The sequence below is a fragment of the Dermacentor silvarum genome, chromosome 7, assembly GCF_013339745.2.
Source record: "Dermacentor silvarum isolate Dsil-2018 chromosome 7, BIME_Dsil_1.4, whole genome shotgun sequence".
Lineage (NCBI taxonomy): Eukaryota > Metazoa > Arthropoda > Arachnida > Ixodida > Ixodidae > Dermacentor > Dermacentor silvarum.
Window position 1 is genome coordinate 44,987,997 of NC_051160.1, and position 17,129 is coordinate 45,005,125.

A 17,129-nucleotide genomic window follows, 5' to 3' on the forward strand; every position below is an offset into this window, starting at 1 on the left:
ACGTCGGCATCAACGTGTGCAAAGTCATTGACCGCTTCGCTAAACTTCCCCACCGAGTGAAGTTTGTCCTTTAGATAGCGAAGTAGCAAAAATCAATGCAAGTAAAAAGCTCTGTTCCTTCAGGTTCATAAACTCGTAATTATGAAAACGTATGACTGTTCATTAGCTTTTAAAACTGCAGACATTTTCGCCGTTAATTCTAACAGTTAGTATCATGATAAAAATTATCATGTGAATACGAAAATTACGAGGACACCAATAACCAATTTTGACCGACCTTGCTCATTGAAAGCCCGGCCCACGCTGCATTTCCCAACAAACACACTCGGATATTGGGTAGTTCAACTTGCCACATCATCTGTGGCTTTCTTTGGCCTTTTCTTTCCTTTTTCGCCAACTGCTTTTACTTCTTTTTTGAACCGAAGCAATACTCTTCTTTAATTTTGGGTGCAGAATATTTGTTGCCAATCTGCAGGCAGTTAAATTACGTACTTTCGTACTGATTTCTGTATTATTCCTCTATTATTCTACCCATAGGGTGCTGTCGCGACGGCCGTATGGCCCAAGTACAGATCACGATTTCTGCGATCACAGTTTTGTTCTTGCCTGGATCGTCCAACTTTCTATGCGTAAAGTTTACTATCTGTGACTGCGCAACATGTTTATTTGTCTTGTTTGACGCATTATTGCTGACGCAACCGCATGATTTGCTGGTTTCGAACTGATATAGTTCTAAAGTTGGTGTGATACTCCTTAAATAGATTAAAAAAACGTGGAAGCATTGATATCAGTTATTTCTGCCACAATTTTTTGGACATACGATTCTATTCTTTTATGAAAAAATACATATTTTACTTGACAGTGTGCATCGCTCAATAATTCGTTTGCAGCATCTAATATACAATGGTAGTGGCAATGGCAATGCAGTTATTATTCATGTGTTTGATCCCTCGACAAATTCTATAAGGAGGAGGCCGCGCTGCAACGTAAGGCCCCCTCCCCCCCAAACAAAATTTCTGGCTACACCACTGCCCGGCGGCCACATTTATTTGTTATAGCCAGTAGTGCGACATGGAAACATTGTAGTAAGCGGTCTAGTATTTTACCATGTAACATACAAAAGCTCACAGTGGTGGGGCTTTCATTTCTGTCCGAGTATTGTTAAAACTGATAATGCTATAAGTGCATTCGTCTGTATTTTTTTATTTAAATGTTTCTCTGTTTGCCCCCTGTGCTTTTTTTTCATACAACCCGGTTATGACAATGGGACTTTTTTGACATTTCATATTGTCATAAGTGGGTTAGATTATATATTATATTAGTTGCATAGTGTCCAATGACTACTAATAAAAGTTGTTCAGAAGTAGCGTGATGGCAGGCATAGTTCTGGCTCATCTTATTTTGTGCAAAAGTTTGTCGGCGAACCGCAGTTTGCGGCGGATATACTCACAGGTCCTTCTTGAGAATCTCTGTGTGGATCTTTGCCACCCCATTGACCTTGTGCGAGCCCACGATGGCCAGGTGAGCCATGTTGACACGCTTGTCGCCTTCTTCCTCGACCAGTGACATACGCCGCAACCGGTCGGGGTCCCCGGGATAATTCTGGCTCACCTCCTGGAACACAAATTGGCCGGCGTATGGTGGACCCAGTTTATAACGACAACGGTTAGAACAGTACACCAGACACAAGGGTATGCAACCATGGTAATGTAGGCATAAGCATGCATTATCTGGTCAAGTAAACCACACAGCAAAGCTGCCCTGTCCATGCTACCATATAAATCATGCACAATAGAAATTGGTTACAACAAAGTCGCATCGGACATGAAAATGCCTTCATTATAACCGATATTTGTTATAAGCATATATTTTTAACAACCGACTTACGTTAATTAAACCCTGATGGCACCGACGAAGTTGATCGAATTATCTGGTGGGTCAAATTAAGCAAGACGCAGAAAAAACGCCAAAACACACCACTCATTCATTTGGCAGTATTTGACCCATTCTGACACTCTTAAATCAAGCACACACCCACTATTCATGCGTCCAAAGCAGAAAACTAAAGTAAAAATGACAATGAAGCTCCTAAACAAGGTAAAAACCTAATGTGCACCTGGTATTTTAGATAGAAAAGTGGGCAAGAGTCTAATAGAATGTTGCACATTGGCGGCCGTTTTTTTTAAAGTCAGCTTCGCCGCACGTTTTTGTAAAATCAGCTTAGCCGCTATACAAATGTGTTATGCGGTAAAACATACAGACTCTGCTAAGCCAATTTCCGACCCAATTTTCGCGAGAAATACAGGCGTGCTTTAGTATCGAATTAATACCATAATCATTGTGAGCTACGGTTATAGCTCGAAAATCTTCCTGGGGAAGGCCAAATTGAGCGTTTTTGATGGGAGCCAACGCATCTTCAACCCATTCACTGTCCCCTAAGCTCTGCCGAGAGAAACGCTGTGTCACCATGAGGATCAGGCATGTGCATTCTGACTGGTCAAGTTCGAATTATCCGGCGAAGGCCAATTTTAGGATCGAAATAATGAAAGTTTGGGCTCACATATAAAAGCACAGGTGCTGGCCGGGACCTTCAGTCAGGATTGAATTAACCAGAAAATCGAATTAACCAGAGTCGAATTAACAGAAGTCTACTATATATGCCAATATTGGTGAGAAATATTTTAGATTTGTTATGGGCATATATAGTCGTTATGTGCTGATATTGGTGAGAAATATTTTAGATATACATAAAATCTCGGTAAACGGAATTGCCTCTTAAACGGAACAGCGTTATGGTTTAACATACGCTCAATACACAGTACATGAGTGTCCTTGCAATCCACTCCATCAGAGCGTAGTCATCGTGGCTCGGAATCGAACCCAGGACCCTAGCAGCAGGATGCCATAATTAGTGATCCACTACAGTGGTCCTTGCCGAATTTTGTTTGTGGTATAAATGCTCCCCGACCAGGTAGTATCCACCTCGGCTGTTCAAGGAGCCTATGAGGTGATTACCACTGCCGAGACACAGAAACACCGACTGAATGAAATTCATGATTTAACGAAGTTTCTCGCCGCAAGTACAACCTTGTTACTTTGAGGTTCAACTGTATGAGGCTTACGCCAAGGAAATGGGCATTGATGTCATAGATGATCTGCAGGTGGCGCGGAAGCATGTTCTGCAACATGGAGCATGGCCAGCGCTCCAAGGCCTCTGGCAGCACTGTGTGGTTCGTGTAGGCACATGTCTTTGTTGTCAATTCGAGAGCCTAGAAGAAGGCATAAAAAGTCATGAATGAGTGAAAAAACTCTACATGCAAGAATAAAAATTGTTTGTGCTCTCAGTGTGAAATTTAATTAAGACTAGGAAATGGGCAGTACGTTTAAAATAAATATTAAACGAATGAATTCAAGCCAGTGTAAGTGTTGTAACATTGAATAGCACGAATGTGCAAGAGGACATGAGTGCACACCAGTTTCCATTACACCAACTACCAATGCTCTAGCCCAGATTGAGATCTGAGAATACGCGTCCCCTGCTTTGGTACCCTGGGGTCTGGAAATTGTCAAATTCTGCCATCAAATTCTGTAAAGGTGTCATTTTGAGCCAGTCAGAGAGGCCCAGATGGCTTCTATGGCCTCTCCGATTGAACATGCCACCATTACCAAATTTGACAATAGCAAGGAATTTGATGATGTATAAGATAGTACCCTGTTTCAGTACCACCCGACAGGCATCGCATGCAGATTCAGAGTCGCCGGACATAGGTTCAAACAATGGGGTCGCATTCTCGGTTGATCGCTTTCGTGAATATGATTACTTTTGCGAAATTTTGCATACCTCGCAGTGGACACATATGCCGATGCATCCTCAGGAATGCATCCTCAGGAGGAATTTTCCAAGCACTGGAGGAATGCTGTTGCTTGGAATGGCTGACCCGTCTGAAATCTCGCGAAAGTGATCGTATCAATGCTGTTGTTCGCAGACACCGATGCATCCGGTGAGTTGCACGAAATCTCGCTAATGTGATCGTATCCTCGAAAGCGACTCAGTGAGAGTGTGATCTCATATGCAAAATCTTTTTTCGCAACACTGTTGTACGTAGATGCCGAAGCATCGAATGCTAAGTTACACGAAATCTCACAAAACGGCTCATATACCCAAAAGTTATCGATAACGCACAGGGCGCACTTTGTGATGCCGGCAATGTGGTTCTCCAGACTCAAGCAAGACTCACCAAAGTAGGTTAACGGAATTTTGTCAAGAAAGTTTTGTTTTGCAGTGCATTCCTTGTCTGTGCTGTCTCGTTTCACAACAACAAAATTTATGTGAAAGTGAATTCTTTCGCTTTCCCCACCAATTTCGTTATTGTGGGGTTCAACTGTATAATGGGCTACATGCAGAGTTTGTTTGATTACTTGCCCGCTAGAACTTTTGCTCAGCATCTTGCAAGTTTATGTAGCCATAGATATTTGTCCATATTAGAAATGGACAAACATAAATGCATTTGTGTTTGTTTGCTTCTCTCTTTTTGTGTCTGTCTGTGTACACATCACTTTTTTCTAATCCATACTAACTAGTTCAACTTTTTTGTCATTCCAAGAGATTTGTTATCGCACCTCAAAAGAAGTTACCTTGTCGAAACTGAGTCCCTCGATGTCCATGAAGAGGCGCATGAGTTCCGGAATGGCAAGCGCTGGGTGCGTGTCGTTGAGTTGAATGGCCACCTTCTTCGGGAACTGCTCCAGCAGGGTGTGCACCACATCTGTTTGGCTGAACTTGGAAGATTTGTAACGGCGAATGATGTCCTGCAGCGTCGCTGAAACCATGAAGTACTCCTGCTTCAGACGAAGCTCCTTGCCCTCGAACGCCTGGGTCCGGCAGAAGGTTAAGGTGAGAGTTTCACAGGTTGAAATGCAACGAAATATGGCTTCATTTAATTCTTTGAGTGAAAAACAAAACACTATGATAGGCTCTAATGCCCCAAACCAATTGATAGTTTAGGGGACGTGCTGTAGTGGGGAGCCCCGGATTAATTTGGCCACCTGGAGTTCATCAAAAGAGCACTCTCAAAAAATTAGACTCATTTTTATTAGTTTATTAGATAGCTGTCGACCATGAAGCCCCAATTCCTTGAGAGTGAGACAGAAAATGAATTACGTTACCTTTTAATGCAACCAGAACTGCGTGCCAAGTGCAGCATGGCTTTGAATGTGAAAAAGGAGGCTATTGATGTCACCAAAGCCTTATGCGGTGGTCTCGTAGAACCAGACGCCACTGAAGCATACACACGCGCACTAATGACTGATGCCCAAAGCCAAGTACATTCAACCCTCAATTGAACAAGAGGGTTGAGCAGCTTCCAAGATGAGCGCACCGTTGGATTGGCCAATTTGACAGCTTCCAGCAACATAGTCACTACTGTCATGACCTGCAACCACCACACCGGGCTGACCAGCACGCTCTTTATTTCAGAGTTCGTGTGGCCGCCACCTCTGCTTTTGGCAACGTGAATAGTCTCCTTTTTCACATCCGAAGTCGTGCTTTGTCTGAAGTGCACTTTCAAGGGGTCGCATACATGTTAGAATTAATTTGATGAGGTATGTTGAATAGAAGTTAAATGCTACCAACTGTAGGAGTAAATTTTTATTTAGACCATTAATTCTTTTAGAAAGATTTATAAAAAAGCAGTAAAAAGGAAGAATCAAGTGTACAACTTTAAATCTGCAATAACAAATATTGCAATTCGATAAACTGCACCTATCGAGACATCTAAAAGAGACAAAACTGATCTATTATAAACCCCTCCGAAATGTGCCACTAATACGCGAGTGGGATTTTTGCAAAACCCTCGTCAGCATTGTAACAATTTCATGTAAGCCATAAACCAGTTCGTCACATTTTGTCTGTTTTAGATCCTCCAACAGACGCAGTTTACAAAAATTGCGATTTCTGTTTTTGGGTGCTAAGTTATGTATTTGTAAACTTTGTGTTGCAATTGTTTTTCACTTGCCGATTTTAGACATTTTTTTTTTAATTCACCGACGATTATGATACTCCCTAATGCGAAATTTTAGCCTAGCTCTATACATATTTTCATTTCGCGGACAATCTGTCTCATGCAGCATGTTGCAAATGGAGCAAAGTATGGTGAGACTGCCTCGCTAATCTGGAGATCGCGAGAGCCACCGCGTTGGACCAGAGTGTAGGTGACGCGGGCACGATTCACAGCAGCTGCCACTGACAGACCTCCCCGACGACGCGCACTACTCTGGCGCCATTGCATTGCCATCGTTGCTGCACAACGCTTTTCTTCTCACGCTTTTGCCATACCCTCCTCTGCTTTCCACCTCATGGCTCCACTGCACCTTCCTCTCCGCTTTTTTCCTCTCTGCTTTCCTCCTCCCGTCTTTCATCCCCTGCTGTGCTCCGTGTTCACTTTCATCTTTCGCTGTGCTTGTTCACTCAGTTACAAGTGACGACGCCAACACCAACGCTCGCCACAGGAATGGCCGCCTAAGAATATTGAATGTCCTTAATAAAAATTTTGCTTCATACTCTCAAAAATCAGAACTTTTGCTCTATAGACCCACATGCAGAGGTCAAAAAAGCATTAAGGAAAGGCCGGACGTTGTGGTCACAGTAGAGGGCACCAGGATACCGATAGTGGAGAGCCTAAGAATACTGGGACTCCGCATATCCGAAAATGGCCATAATGGAGAAACCATTAGACTACTGGATAATAGTGTTCACCAAACAATGAGACTAATAAAGCGGATAGCCAACAGAAACTATGGCATGAAAGAGCACAATCTTATTCGATTAATAGAAACATTCGTAATCAGCCGTATTGTATATGTGGTCCCTTACCTTAAGCTCTACGCTGCCAGAAACACGTGTGGATGAAGCTGCCCGAGGCAAGTAAGGCGATGCGACGGGGTGAGTTGCATGCACTTGAAAGTATGGCTGCAATAAAAGTTCACTACGAGACAAATTGGGCGTCTGCTAACTGTAAGAAATAATTTTGGAAGTGATCAAATTATCATCAAGTGTTTCGACAACTTTTATATTGATGGGCTGTACACAAGGCTACGCTTTTACGCCCATAACATAGTATGGATACAGTAGAACCCCACTGTTACGTTCCCGGGTGCTGCATTTTCCTGGCTGTTACATCATTTTAGACCGGTCCCAGCATAGCTCCCATGGGACCCAATGCATTGGTAACCCCGCTGTTGCATCGCAACTGTGGGACCGTTTTCGCATCATACGTTGCAAACCGCCACCCCGTGCCGGCCCGAACGGTCATGTTGATTTTTTTTTATGTCGCTGGGCTGGGTGGCTTGATGATGGGATTAGCTCGAAGCGCCAGGGGCGACACCTATGACATATTTTCGGTTTTCACCAGCAAAAGCATGGCCTTTGAGATCTGTATTTGCTATCTTAAGATGGTGCCTATGACGCATTGGGCCCCTAAACTTGTATTTGGCAGCTATATAAAGCTATAAAGTCCAAGGTCTTGGCAGCTATAAAGTCCAAGGGGGATAATGCCGTTGCGCCGTATGCTGTATGAGCGAGTGAAAGCGTGCGAGGGTCAGCCGACGATTGCGGCTCAATCTCGCACGCGTGAAGGAGAAAGGCGGGGCGAAAGCGTGCTGCTTATGTCGCGCGCAAGGCATTGGGGGGTTACTCCGGCAGCGGCCGCCGTATCTTGAAAGTGATCTGCGACGTGGAAAAAGTGCGTGCCCGAGCGGCGTTGTACGCAGGCATCAACTGCGTACTACACGACTCGACTGCGCGCGGTCGCGCGGGCCATATCTTGAAAGCGATCTGCGTTGGCGGCAGAGTCTAGGCAGTGTAAGTGCATCGGCGGCTCGTAGCTTTGTGCGTGCTGTGTGTTCTCGGCGCTCAGTTTGCGTTGAAGCAATAGACAGCACAAAGGTCACATCGCTGGCTGCTGCTGCAGTGCTTCCTCACGCTAGCGTTTTGATAGCGAGTGTCCATAGGCGTGTGTGCATGCACTCACACGCCTACGCCCGAGCGCATGCACACCAGGAGCCGCGAGATGACCGTGCCGAGCAGTTCCAACCAGAGCCCATACCATTAACCTACACTCACATCCTACAACACTATCGCCTTTCACGAAGAACACTACCCCCACCTCATAATGCTCTGATGCGAGAGAAAGCCGTAATATGGCAAAAACTTCAAACAAACACATATCCACATTTGAGTCTTTACCACGCCATACACCCTGCGCTGTATTCCCATAAATGTCCACACTGTGATCAATGTGCAACACTTTACCACATGGTATGGGCTTGCGCAAACACACCACAGCTAACACCCATAACACACCCCACCACACGGCAATGGGAGGCAGCGCTGTCCAGCTCCGACTCGACGGACCAGCTCAACCTGGTCAACCGAGCGAGAAGGGCAGCTAAAGCCGCTGGACTCCTGGACTGAGGGGACCACCACTGCAGAGCGGAGGAGCTACCTACGCTCACGTGTTCTTTTTATTAAAGTTTATTCTCTCTCTCTCTCTCTCCACACTCATCGAGTGTGATGTTTTCATGTTTGCCTGTGCGCGCTGACATCGTGCTTGTTAATATAGTTAATAAGCGATTACAAGTAAGTTTATACGGACGATAAAACAACTATCCTTACTTTCTATAGCTGTCTACTAATTTGCTATTGCAATCGATGCTTTGGCTTTAGGGCAAAACAGCGACCTTTTTTCTAACGTAAGAATTAAAGTAATGTTGTGTGCAGTTCACCACTACTCTCATTTCTCATTTTTTCTTGTTTCTCAGCTCTTGCGTTTCCCGGCTCTTAAGATTTTTTTTTTATGGTCCCGCGAAAAACGTTTCAGCGGTGTTCTACTGTATCTCCTTCCACAAGGGACCTTTACAAGAAAGGAGATTCTACCTTGAAGTGTGTCACCTCGTTGAATACTTTTCCAGTAGATGCCTCTAATTAGTTCAAAGGACTTTAGAGTGCCCATGTGTCACGACTATGCATAGAGCCCTTTACTTAACCTTTACTTTCTCTTTAAACTGCACTACCTTCAAGGTTGGCCACATTTTTCGATTGTGCTATCTCCGGAATCGGCCCAAATGTCTCGTTGGGTAAAGCCACAGTTTGGTTTCGGTTCTAGGCATGTGCAGTTTGAACGAGCGCATCTAATTCTATTTTGTCCTTTCGCTAATTACTGCTCCATGAATAGCTCCATGCTAAGTTGGTGCGTCTTTTTTGCTTCAAGCTTCAGCTTGATGACTTTTACGTTGTCCTACATGCACTAAAAAGCCTCAAACTGTCTAACTTGAGAGACGAAGTGGTTAGACACCCAGATCGCATGAACCCAAATTGATCTGAAGACGCCAAGAAGACCTTGTCTTAAAGGATCCCTCACCAGGTTTAGTCATTTTAAACAGTGAAGTGCAGTGCATTCTTGACATGCTGCTGACCATGTCTGCAAAGTATTACAGCGCTGCGTGTTGCAACAACAGCTGGAGTTACAAACCAAAAGTCGTGTGCCCTCTTTCTGGGGGAAGCTCTGCTCCCAGCCAGACAGTCAATCTAACATGCACAAATGCCGCAACGTAAAATGCAGTGCTAGCAGCATCACTCCCCATGACACATGACTTTGGTAATTTCTCCAATGTGGAACGCTCAATGCCGCCACTGAAAATGCGCTGCGCAGCAAAAAAGAAAAAGGAAGAGAAGAGGGAAAGAGGAGGCTGGGCTCATCCGATGAATCCGACGTGGTCGCTCGACTTCAGGACATATGGGAGAAGCGGGAAAGGGAACGTCACTTGCGGACGCTACTCAAGGCAGAGAATGTCTCTGTTGAGAGTCGCGCTCGCTTCCTGGCGGTATGCTAACATGGCATTCAAGTTCTTCTCTTTTATCTCCTCCAATAATATATAAAACGATCTGAAAAGTATTTCCATAAGACGATCCCTAGACGGCGTTCCAGAACTTCCAGTGTATAACTAAAATTTGCAATAGGGCCTAATGAGGGGCCCTTTAAAAAAAATACACGAGCTGCCAGAGCAGCACATTAATTTCTTTATCTTTTCCGGTATTTTGCTTTAACTTTTTTTTATGTAGTATTGTTAAAACCCAGTAATGTTAAAAAGTGTGTTTGACTGTGCTTCTTTTTCTCTAATTAAAATGTTTTCATGTCTGTCCCGTCGTTGCTTTTAGTGTGACCAGGTCATAACAATAGAATTTTCTTGGCACTTCAATGTTGAAATAGTGGGTTCAAGGGTATAGGGAAATCAGAGTTGGCCCAAAGGTAAAGCTTCTACTTCAAATTAGGGCTAAAAACTACTTCGAACTTTTGGTTAAGACACCACAAACAGGTCTCCCATTGTCATAGCTGACTGGTTACCTAACCATACATGCAGGGAAGACTAAAAAGTGCTTGTTTCCCATTTGTATGCAATCTTTCTTGTGCCTGTCTTGCTTGTGTGTGCATGTACGGTATGTGTTTGAGAGTGTAATGTGCTTGTGCGAGTAATATGTGAGAGTGTCTATATGCATGTGTGAGTATGCATGTGCATGTGCGTTACTATGTGTGCCTGGATTTGGTTTCAATGCCTATCTCCTATGGCTTCAAAGTGCCAACTCACCCAACAAGTTTCACTAGACTCACATTGTCATTGGGTGTAGAGCACCCTGGAGATGTTCTCTGCCAGGTTCCGGTCGAGGACGGCCTGAATGTAGTCACCGTTGTTGACTGCACAGATTCAGGTGCAGCACTTGTCTAAAGTGCTGCCACATCCAGATGTGCCAAAAAGAACTAACACAAAGCATCCAGTGGCTCAAAGGCCAATGCAACGCACCATTCACAAACTATTTCTGATAATAATTTGATGCTTGATACGAATATTGCATTACTAAGAAAATTTTGATGCCTTTTGTCCTATCTTCGATTCCCTCGGAAGAGCAAAAACTCAACTACAACTACAGCAGAATCTCGTTGATGCGATTCTGCAGAATACGTTTTTCGGGATAATACGTTTCTTCTTCTTTTCCAGATAATATGATTTGGTTGGATGATACGATTTTCGGATGATGCGCTTTATTTTCCGGTTCCCGTGAAGATCGTATCAACAAGAATCCACTGTACACTGCCGCTGTATATCATGGTAACAACTGCAATCTATATGTAGTATGTTTAGAGAAAAGGTCTATAGAGATTCCTCCAGATCTTGCCACGCCATATCTCAATGCTGACTTCTAACATTAAAAATTTTGAACTTTAAACCCAATTTAGTTCCATGAATCTAATTTTGGTTATACTAATAGTACCCTGGTACTGTGTTTTTTCCTCAGTACTTCATGATTTGTGGCAACCGAAGGAAGCTGCATTAACACTTTATTACTCATTAACTGCTTCAAGATAATTTGGAGGATAAGACTCATTAATGGCAACCTATATTATTGACAGATTTTAACACTGATTACACAAGTAGGTTCAGGCTATAAAAAGTTTGTAGATTGAGTTGTTCAGGCTGATTTGTAGGCTGAGTTGTTCAGGCTACGAGAGTCAGTACAACAACAATAGGAACCACTGTCACTCCCATTATCACGAACTACAGAAAGATAATCTGACATGATTGCCCACACAAGACACTTACAGAAGCGAAGGTTGAATTTGATGGGCGACTTGCATGACCACAGGCGCATGGTGTTGACAACGTTGTTGCGGAACCCGGGGATGGGGTTGTCGTAGGGCATGGCAAGCACAATCTGAAAATTCACACGTAATCATAAACATAATTAAAGTTGCACATTTCATAGTTTCATGCTCAACATCTCTAATAAGACCAAGGTGCGTGAAAGACCACATGGTGCAACACTTCAGCCAATAAGGATCTTATCACAGTAAACCTATATTTTCTCCCAGTTCATACTTTCCTGCCTTACACACTTAAGTATGATGGTCTTATTGCATTAAAACACTAATTAGTTGATCTTGTTTACTTTTTCAGTATCTGTAGTTACGTCCCTCTATTTTCACTATATTTCCTCCTATTTTCTCTACAATATGTCTCTTCAACTCCAACTTTCTTCTCCAATACCTCTACTATCTTGCTCTGCATCTCTGCCACGGCCGCGGGACAATTCAGCTGTTCCTGTAAAGTGAGACAGTACCATGGTCGTGGCCTTTCCTTTGCTTATCCTTTGTCCTTCTAAATACAATAACTACTACTACTACTTGAAAGCTTAAAGGGATACTAAAACACACTAAAAAGGAGCACAGTCATACCTCAATATAACAAACAGATATAAAAAGTTTACGGACATAACAAAGTAGATACCCAATTTTCTTAGCGATATCAGTACATAACAAATATATGCTTATACTACTATAAAGCATAAACAAGTATTCTCGTGTAAGATGCAACTTCACAATAAGACTCAACAGTAATGGGTTACCATATAAACCGGGATATAAGTCATGACAAGACGAGGGGTGACTTAGCTTGTTTTCATGACAAAAACAAGCTAAAGTCACCCTCGTCTTATATAGCGATCTTTAGCCCGAATGCGAGTCGTCGTCTGGCAACCTGTGGCAACCTTGCGAAGCAAACGAATGAACGGGAATGCGTTTGAACAAAAGCATGCAGTATTGGAGAGTGCAGAAAGGAAGGCTGCTCACGTGCAGCCCGTGCAAAAACGTCATGTCGTGGGCGTAGTGCGGTTCATCCCGGCAGCCTCTCGCGGACCTTTGTGTGGGAACTGCGTGCGCACTCGCTGTCGGTGTCCATGCATCAGTGTTGTACGCGTTCCTCTAAAGCAGGAACGAAAGGTCATTCCTCGTTCCTTCCCAATCTGAAATGAGTTTCCATTACAAGTTCCTTAATGCGAAAGAACGCGTTCCAGTTAAACTTTAACACTGGAACTTGCACGTTACATTGATGTTACATTTTAGTATTTTAAAATTAAAATATAGTGTCAGTTATTTGTAAAACAGTCTCCATTCTCTGATGCACGACTCGTGCATGTCGTATCTTTGGGCAACAGCTCTGCTCCCCTGCTCGTCGGCTTTGCCGATAGCTGCATTTACGAGATGGATATGATGGTGGACAAATTGGTGACGCGCCATGTAACGTGAATCTAGTGTCGGATAATCCTGAGGCGAAATAAAGGAACAATTTAAAACTAACATTGAACTACGTATATTATACGAATTTGAACGTCACCGGCAACAGATTATCGGGAGAGAAAAAGAATCCAAAGAAACGCTTCCAGACGAATTTTTTCAAGGAACACCGGACATTACTCCAGACATGTCTAACTGCAACTTTGGTGTCGTCTATTACAAGTGTAACACATATGGCACTTTCCACTTTGGTCTGCAAATGCGCAGTCAGGATACTGCGCTTCAGATGTGCAAATATAAAGTTGCTCACATGCACCCGACAATATAATTGAATTTCTTGCACAAGAAATGGCAGAAAAATGAGCAATACAGTAAGCGTTTAATGAATGCTGATTCAATATTGCAGTATGAGTGGGAAAAACATGTCCAAAATCCATATTTGCATTTTAGTAAAGTCCATTGTTTGAACTCGGCAAATGTTGCATCTCGATGTTGGTGTCTGACAGACGAACCCGTTTTTTCGTCAGCATTTCGTTGGCAATGAATGTTCGATAGGATTGGTTGATATATGGTCATGACGAATGCGAGTCACGTGAGGAATGGAAATTTTCCATCCGCCGCGAAGTCCCACGAGTGGCGCTACGATTCTGACGTCAGCATTTATCGGCGGCATGCCGGAAGAAACTGCAGGAGGGGAGCGTCACGTGACAATCTTGAAGCCTAGTCATAAAAAAAAATTCATGAGCCATTCCACTCTCTGAAGGTGAATGACCAGCGAAGCTGTTTACTGCTCGGCACAGAGGTGACACAGAATTTTGAACAAAGGTAAGACATATTTATTGTCCTGATCGGTGGTCACGGCGACGATAGGTACGCAGACACATTCGCATATCACCTCTGTTATTAAATCTGTCCATCACGTAAGACAATGAATGGCTCTTGCCCCCTTAAGCAATGGCTCATACCCCCATACAAGCAGAGGACTTCCTATTACGACGACAGAAGAGAAGTGAAATTCTAAGCTAGAATGATCAGCGGCAACGGAGCCAGCTGTGGAAGATGATGACGTACGTGTTAGCAGTGGCACGAGCGCGTTCGCGCAATTCAACTAGCCAGCTGTGGAAGAAGACGCAGCTGGCTAGTTGCTGATGATGATAGTTTTTCCGTGCGGACACCATAATATCCGGGATCCTAGCCATATCTTCACTGTAAACATTTAACGGAGAACTCACGAAAAAAAAAATTACCGTAGCTTGCACTGGAAGCGCAATGGTAGAGACAGCGGAGCTGATGGTCACCTAGCTAGTCCTGGCTTTTGGGCTAAGCTAAGCACTACCAATCCCTGCCAGCATTTTCCGGAATTTATTTATTATTGATGAATTATCGATTGGCTATTTATTGGCTATTGCAAGGTATTGGCCAGTATTTGAGCTAGGCTAAGCACTACCAAGTCATCCCCGGCATTTCCCGGAATTTACTGATTATTTGTCGATTATCGATTAGCTATTAATTGGCTATCACAAGATATTGGCTACGTATTTTGGTAGGCTAACCACTACCAAGTCATCCCCAGCATTTTCCGGAATATATTGATTATTGATCGATTATCGATTAGCTATTGATTGGCTATCGATGACTGACTAAGCCTAAGTAGTCCCAACCATGCTTAGCTAGACTTCCACTGTTAGAATGCACCATAGTCACGTGACAGGCATTGCGGTAGTAGTTTGCGCCTCACGCGGTCGCCCATCCGCCCTTTATGATGTGCTGCGTACGTGCGTGCGTCTTTTCAATGCCGTGGAACGTTTACAGAAGCACGACACTGGATAAAAAAAAATTACACCATCTTCCCGTCGGGGAACCCTGAGTAGTATGCGAAGCAGCCATGGGGTCGACTCAAGGTAGTTTTATCAGCTGTATAAACTTGGACATGTAGCAGCACCAGCAACGCGCAGAACTGCATGTTGTCGATGCCGTCGGCGTTTTGCCCGCGTTCTCACCGAATGCGCGCCGTTGGTGACTGTTGCCGGCACGTGCCTCTGGGGCGCCTACCGTTGCGCCTCTAACCTAAGCTGCTTCGCATTATCGCGCGCGGAGCCGCAGGTGTTGCCATTCGTTGCGCAATCCGGATAGGAGAGGAGGAATGCCGAGAGGAGGGGAAGGAGGATGCGCAGTGCGGGTGTGGACGCCCGCACGGCGGAGGGAGGGAGGGATCGAGTGACATAGCCCCGACCATAAGATGCTTTGCATCTTAAAAAAGGTGCGTGCCTGCCGCGTCGGGCACGCTGCAATGGGAGCGAACGTGACAGCCGTTGTTGCATTGTCGGCCCCTTGGCTGGGCCAAACGGCGATGAAACGCGTCGGCTTCCACGCGCGGCATTCCTGGCGCATTTGCTATGCCGATGCCAGATCGACAACAACCCCCGACGTCTGGCGCCGCGGCGGATCACACCGTTTTTGATGCACGCGGCAGGTCGCACCTTTTTTTTTTATCCATGCAGCTGCCGTGACAGAAGGAACGCCGTTCCCTCTGCCGTTCCTTCGTAAACCTAACGAGTTACCGTTTACTACAGTGCCTAGAATATACTTAATTATACTCTAGGCACTGTACCGTTACAGTTCCACTGACACTTAACGGACTGCGGCATTCCTCCGTTCCTCTCTAAAGGAACTAGTTCCAGGAACACGCCCCTTCCGTACAACACTGTCACACATATAATCGCTGCAAAGCCATGGAGCTTGCGCGAGGAGCTGTACTAGAAGCGACCAGCGACAAACGGTGGTCTCATAGAGAAAGAAATTGAACAAGAGGGGACACTCGACAAAAACTGGCAGCAGAAAACACGTCACGCTAGCACTGACGCTCGTCGGATAGCTGTCGCGAGCATCGAAAAAAAAAAGTAAAATATGGTTAACAGACATTGTTTTATTTTTGCAATTCTTTGCCGCGAAAAGTAAACGTTTTGCGTAAAAATTAACTTACACTTCGCGACTTAATTTTCTTACGTTACCTAACGACAGGCCAATGATGCGCCAGACACGCCAACGAAGCGAGCGAGGACGGCTGCGCGTGTGAGAGCTCGCCTGTTCGGCGACCCGTCTGTCTGCGAACATTTGCTCCTTTGACAGTATCAATCTAGCAGCCTACATCTTTGTGCTCTCGTGGTCGTTTCGTTAACTTGATATGTACCAAAATTGGCATGCTATGACAAGAGTATATGACGAACATAAATTATATGTCATGACAATGACCCAGCGAAAAAATGTCACAGTTTCGCACTTACCCAGCACTTACCCAAGCCCTGCAGCACTGCACACAATGTACCCCGAACGGTTCCCAAGCCCGGACTGCCCCTGTGTGGTGGTTATGCGGACTTCGAGCATGTCCTGTGGGGCTGCGCATTTGCCGGTCCCCCTTTCACCCAAGAGGAAATGATGATGCTTATTAAGGCCCAGGATCAGACCTCTCAAATCCTGGCAGTCCAGAGGGCCCGCGAGAGGGCCATCAGGTTTGACCTGATGGTCCCCGAGTGGGCCTAGCCAGGTGACGTCGAGTTTACTCGCGTCTATTGTGGACCCAATAAAGTCACTCACTCACTCACTCACTCACTCACTCACTCACTCACTCACTCACTCACTCACTCACTCACTCACTCACTCACTCACTCACTCACTCACTCACTCACTCACTCACTCACAGTTTCGCCCTAAGGGCGAAGCATTGAATGCGATAGCAACACAGCAATGTCATACGAAGTAAGGTGAGCGGCTTTGGTAGCAATATGAATTGTAGTAAACATGAGCTGATTAAGTAAGCAGGTGTGCTGCGGCGTAAGTAGACCGACATGAAGAGAGACTCGATGACCACGAGAAGGCGCGTGTGAAACGGTGGTGTTGATGAGAAGCGATTCCCGTGGGCAGCGCGTGCGAAGGGACACACCTGTAGCGCTGCACTGCCGATCCGGGCAGCATTGCATGTGTAGCGTGCGTTGGTAAAATGTGGCCCGA

General features: G+C 44.8%; 1 protein-coding gene, 1 long non-coding RNA gene and 1 pseudogene across 6 annotated transcripts in view; 1 reads left to right on the forward strand and 2 right to left on the reverse strand.

Moving 5' to 3' along the window:
* LOC119457972 (glycogen phosphorylase-like) overlaps positions 1-17,129 on the reverse strand; it is a 211,371-nt gene that overhangs the window by 110,124 nt on the left and 84,118 nt on the right. The window lies entirely within an intron of this gene.
* The window catches only part of LOC125946726 (uncharacterized), a 94,943-nt gene that overhangs the window by 41,305 nt on the left and 36,509 nt on the right, over positions 1-17,129 (forward strand). The window lies entirely within an intron of this gene.
* Positions 1-17,129, reverse strand: part of LOC119457974 (glycogen phosphorylase-like) — an 86,379-nt pseudogene that overhangs the window by 41,295 nt on the left and 27,955 nt on the right.